The sequence below is a fragment of the Colletotrichum graminicola genome (assembly GCF_000149035.1).
Source record: "Colletotrichum graminicola M1.001 genomic scaffold supercont1.34, whole genome shotgun sequence".
NCBI lineage: Eukaryota > Fungi > Ascomycota > Sordariomycetes > Glomerellales > Glomerellaceae > Colletotrichum > Colletotrichum graminicola.
Window position 1 is genome coordinate 448,502 of NW_007361038.1, and position 5,945 is coordinate 454,446.

Genomic DNA, 5,945 nt, shown 5'->3' on the forward strand with positions numbered 1-5,945 from the left:
ACTTTTAGGTTATATATTATTCCCCCCTTAGTAACTTCTTACTACTTTTTAGTTACTAATTTTTATTTTAGTATACTACTAACCTTAACTTTTAGTTTAAGGGTAATATAGCCTTTAGTATACTTAATAAAAGTAAAAATAAAAAGAAGAAGTAGGCGCTACTACCCCCCTAGTACTTTCCCCCCCTTTAGGCCCTCTCTTAGTTTTTTTTTTTTTTTTTAGCTACTATAGGCTTTAGATACCTAGCCCTTAGGCTATATACTTCCTAGCCTTAGTGCTAAAAAATAATTAAAAAATCTAGCCTTTTAGGCTAAGTACTTACTTTTACTTAGTGTCCTTTTTATACCCCCTTAGTAACCCCTTACTTATAGTCTTACTATAAATCCTTAGATATATTTCTTTATAGCTTTTATAAATTTTCTTTTTTACTATATCTTTTTTATTTAATAAGGTACTACTTATTTTACTATAGTCTTTTATATACTACTATTTAGTTTACTTTATATATATTCTTTTTTTTTAATTTAAATAAGCTAAGGCTTTACTAGTGCTTCCTTAAACTTCTTTAGCTAAAATAGTAAGAATATATTATAAATATAGTACTTTATTTTTATATCTAGCTTATAAGCTTTCCTACTAGTAACTACTTATATTACTATAAAAGGTCTAAGATACTTATCTACTAGCTTCTTTAATAGTTATCTTTACTTAATAAATTTAGCTAATAATAAGACCTTTTTTTTTACCTTAAACTTAATATTTATCTTTTTTTAGTTATACTACTTCTTATAGGTTTAGCTTATAGACTTTAGTATACTAATAATAGTAGCCCTCTAGCTTCTTAGCTCCTTAACCTTTTTATAGGCTATAAGGACCTTTACTAGTTTCTATTTTATTAGTCTTATATTATAAGGGTTTTATAAGGTATAACCTATAAGGGCTTTTACTAGTAATACCTTAGTTACTTTATGTTATACCTTATTATAAATAAATTCTACTATTAGAAGCTATTTAAACCTAATTATCTTACTTTATATTATAAAAGGCTTATAAAAGGTATTTTATATTCTAATTCTATTACTTTATTTATTTATTTATTTAAAGGTAGTAAGTAGTACTAAGTTTCTACTTAATAGCTAGCTAGTAGTACACTACTGCCTAGAAATAGCTAGTAAATAAAGATCCTCTATTTAATATTATTACTATAAAGATACTAAATCTTAAGAACACCTTATTTACTAAGAGGGTTACTAGCTAGTTTACTATAATAGTCTTTTAGGTAGGTAAGTAGATAGCGTACTTTATAAGCTTATTTACTACTATTAAAATACTATTATATACCTTACTATTAAAGCCTTTTAACTTTAGTAGCTTTATAATAAAGTCTATAGTTATATATTCTTATAGCTAGCTAGGCACTAGTAGGGGCGCTAGCTTTCTATATAGTAAGTAGTACTTTAGTTTAGTTTACTAGTATATTATATAAGTCCTTATATACTTCTTAACATCTTTTCTTATTAACTTTTAGAAATATATTTATTTAATATATTTAAGTATATAGTTTACTTCTAGGTAACCTCTAGCTAGCTTATTATAAAATACTACTAGTAACTTTATCCTTACTATATACCTATTAGAAATAAATAGTCTCCTATTATACTATAGTGCTTTATTTTCTTCTTTTATTTATTAACTACTTAGTTATTACTACCTTTCTAATTAGGCTTACTTATCTACTAGTTATATTATAATAATCTTATTTTTTAGGTTAGTAGTAAGTTATCTTTAGTTTAGTAACCTAAGACCTAGTAACCTACTACGTCTAAACGTTATAACCTATTTCCTAAATCTACTAAAGAAATCTACTAGGAACGCACTATACGCTTTCCTCTCCTCCTCTTTAGTAGGCTGGTAGTCTAGCTGTTATAAGAGCTTATCTACTATATTATCCTTCTTAAGCTAGTACTTAATCTTAAAGTTAAATAATAATAGATCTTATAGTAGCTAGGCCTAGTAACTATTAAGTTAAGGCTTAACAGCTAGGTAGTAGTGCCTTAAATAGTTTATTAAGAACACTATTTAATATTATATATATAGTAAGTAGTGTCTTTAGTAAATTACTACCTTATAGATTATAAGTAGCTGTTATAATATTAACTATTGCCTAGATATTAGCAGTATAGATTAACGCTAATATAGCTAAGATAACTATAGCTAATTTACTATAGATCTAGTAGATCTATAGTAATATTACGTAGTGGATTTACTATATAATCCTATAATAGTTTCCTTCTTTACGTATAATTTAAAACTAGTATTTACCCCTATTATTTATTACTACCTATTAATACGTATAGTTAACTATATTACTAACCTAGTAAAACTAACACTAATTAGTAGTTAACTTTACTATAACTACTACTAAAAATACTATAGATTAGTAAGGTATTATAAAAAGAGGTAATAACGTTATTAACTACTTATAGAGGCCTAAAATAGGCCCTACTAAAAAACGTCACTATAAATACCCTTATAACGCCGTTATACTATACGCCCTTATAGGTTAATTACTAAGATAATAATACCTAACCTCCTGTAGTTAGTAAAGGCCTAGTAATTTACGTCTATATATATAAGCCTTATTACTTTATAAAAGGCACTCTTAACTATATTAATTATAATCCCTATAATACTAATATTATTATTAATTAGTAATTATTTACTTTTTACTTTTTTTTTATTATAAGCTTATAAAGCTTACTAACTTTTTTTTTTTAAATATCTTTTCTTATTTTTCTCTAAGTTATTTTATATTACTAATATAACAGCCTTTATTATTTATAAGCCTATTATAAGCCTTCTTTTTTTAAGTTTTATTTAACTATAAGTTTTTATAATTACCTATACTACTAGTAGTAAATCTCTTAATAGATATATATACCCTTTAATAGTAGTTAAGGGAAACGCCTATAACTAAGAGGTAGTTAGGCTAATAGAGGGTAATTATAAGTAAGTAACTAAGATAAGCTACTAAGGTAAAGAAGGCGTAAGTAACGTATAAGGTAATAACACTACTAAGTAGCCTAAGGTAATTTACCTTAAGTACGTGCTGCTACCTAACGTAGCTAAGTAAGTAGAGGTAATTATAAGTAAATACTAAGTGCTAGAAGGGCTAAAAGAGTTTATCCTTACTAACTAATAGCAGAAGGACTATATTACTAAGTTACTATAAGATCTTATAGCTAATAAGAGGAGGAATACGCTTATTACTATTACTATATTCTATATCTCTAAGTATAAATACTATAACTACTTATATAGTATCTTTTAAGAGAAGGCGTAATTTAACTTTAAAAATTAGTTAACTAAGGACTTTATAGCGTTACTATATAAGGTAACTAAGGAGTTATATAACTACCTTACTAGTTAAGGAGTATAAATTAACTAATTAAAAAATTTAATAGTTATGTTATAACTTTATAAGGCTACTTATAATAATAAGTAAGTTATATAAAACAAGGAGATAATAGCTACTATTACTTATAAAACTAAAGGGTTTAAGAAGTAGCTAATAAATACTAATTCTTATAAAGATATTACTAATATAGTAGTGTTACTTATTAAGGCTATACTTATAGCTAAAGTAACTAAGTAAGTAGTTACCTATAAATTACTAGTAATTACTAAGGTAACCTTATATAATAATCTATTATTTATACCTCCTCTAGCCTTATTACTATAGAAACCCCTAAATAATAGTAATAATATATAAAGCCTAAGTCTAGCTGTATTTTTTAACTATAGTAACGCCTACTATAACTACTACTATAATAAGTAAGTAAAGTAGCCTAACGCTAAGGTAATTAATAGACTTAATAAAGTTCTATATAAATAACCTAGGTTTAATATATAGTAGCAGCCTATATAAGACTATTAACTTAAAGTTACTGTTTTTTTATAATCTTTATGTCTATATAAGTATACTATAAAACTACTATAGTGTAGTAGTAATAGTAATACTTAAAGGGGAGCTATATAAGTATTATACTACCTTATTACTTAGTTATTCTAATAATTTTAATATAATAATAGTAAAGCTTAAATAACGCTTTAAAGGTAATAAAGTACACCTTTTATACCTTACTAAGCTTTACTATACCTCTTTTAACTTAATTACTAAAAAAAACGCTAGTAAGAGTAAACTTAAAGTACTTAAAGTACTTATTATATAAATTACCTAGCTAGTATAAGTAACTACTTATAATAGCACCTTATATAATAAAGATTACTATAAGTAATTACTTACTTACTGCTATAGTATACCTAAATACTTTATTACTATTCTTAATTTACCCCCTACCTTTAGCAGCCTTTATATATAACTATATAGTAGTATAGTAAATTTACTCCTTTACTATAAGCTATAGTTATACTTTATTACTAGTAATAATAGTAGTAATAATTAATATTAAGTTAACTATAAGTATAACAGCTAGTGTAACTATAGGGCAGACCCCTAGAGACAGTAAGGCTAGTTATAAGGCCCTCTATAGTTAGCTAGTAGTAAAGCACTATATAATAGTAATCTATCTAGAAAGTGCTTTATTTATAATAAATTAGGCTATTAGTTAACTAAACATATAAAGGAGGAGTAATAAGCCTCTTTTACTAGGTATAAAAACACTTACTATATAATAGCCTTAGAGACTACTTTTAGTTACTTTCTAATTAACTATAAGGGTAATAAGCTGCTTTATCTTAAAGAAGTAAGTAATAATAAAGAAATTTACTTATTAGATAGTAAAAACTATAAATTTACTATATTTTTTATATTTACTACGTACTTTAGTAAGTAGTTAATTAACAGCCTATCTACTTATAAAAAGTTATATAACTAGGTAACTTTTTATGCTATTACCTATAAAAATCTATATAAAGAGGCACTACCTAATCTAACTATAAAAAGTAGTAATATTTTTATATTTAATAACTACTACTCTATATTAATATTTTAAGGTATTATACCTAACACTAGTGTAGCTAAAGTATTTATAGCTAGCTAATAATAGTACCTTACACTTAAGAAACACCTTAGTAAGAGGATTCTATTAGATACTACCTATACTAGTAAAGTAATAATTTACTTTAGTAGTAAGGATTACTATAAATCCCTTAGTATAATCTATATACCTATATTAATTAGTAAGCTTGTTTTTTATATAATAATAAGTAATATACTATTTCTTTTTTACCTATAGGATATAGATTACTATAGTGTAAAATTTAATAACCTTACTAACTAGCTTATTAAGGACAAGATTATTATGCCTATTACCTAAAAATAAGGCTATATATAGATACTTTTAGAACTACCTAAAAGTACTATTATAAAGTAGCACCTTATAGATAGTAAATTACGCTAAGTTTACTACTAATTTAGTTACCTATTAGTAAATTATCTTTATAAGCTACTTAAATAAGTAGGTAAATTAACCTCCCTTACTATACTTAAAGAGATTAATAAATACTACTATTACTACTAACTTAATATAAAGGCGCCTAGTTACTTTAAGTTTACACTATGTAATAACTATAAATTTAATAATAAAATTATTATTAACGTAATATATTTAGAGGGTAATAAGCCTATACTTTATATAGTTAACTTAGCTATAGCGTTTAATATAATAAGATTCTTATATTTAATTACTATAAAACATACTTAGGAGGTACTATAAATATATTAAATTAATATATACCTTAGCTTACCTAATTAGATTACTACTAACGCTAGCCTAAATTTTTATATAGCTAAATTTAAACGCGCTGCCTACACGTTATCTATTAAGGTTAATAAAGTGCCTATTAAGGCCTACTAATCTATTAGTAAGGTTAAATAATACTACACTACCTTTTACTATACGTATGGGATTATCTATCCTAAT